At 40.1% G+C, this 262-nt stretch overlaps 1 protein-coding gene across 1 annotated transcript in view; it reads left to right on the plus strand.

Moving 5' to 3' along the window:
• LOC134290206 (myb-like protein X) overlaps positions 1-262 on the plus strand; it is a 704,426-nt gene that overhangs the window by 700,895 nt on the left and 3,269 nt on the right. The gene's annotated exons all lie outside the window — the stretch shown is intronic.

Consider the following 262-nt stretch of genomic DNA (forward strand, 5'->3'; position numbering starts at 1 on the left):
ATGTAAATTATGTTTGAACTTCTGCACTTTCCAACATAATCACATCGACCCATATCACTGATTTGTTCTAGGTATCTACGTTGCATAAATGCACTCCCGCCAGCTTTAAGTACCTTCTCGACGTACCATTTCAACCAACCATATCTTTCAATCCTTCTATGAATGAAATGCCTAAAGTTCCAACCACATATAATACGTCGTAAACTCCAAAAACTCTCACATTGCTCGTCCCCCACTACACTGACTGGTGCGGTGATAAAGA

Source organism: Aedes albopictus, chromosome 3, assembly GCF_035046485.1.
Source record: "Aedes albopictus strain Foshan chromosome 3, AalbF5, whole genome shotgun sequence".
NCBI classification, from domain to species: Eukaryota; Metazoa; Arthropoda; class Insecta; order Diptera; family Culicidae; genus Aedes; species Aedes albopictus.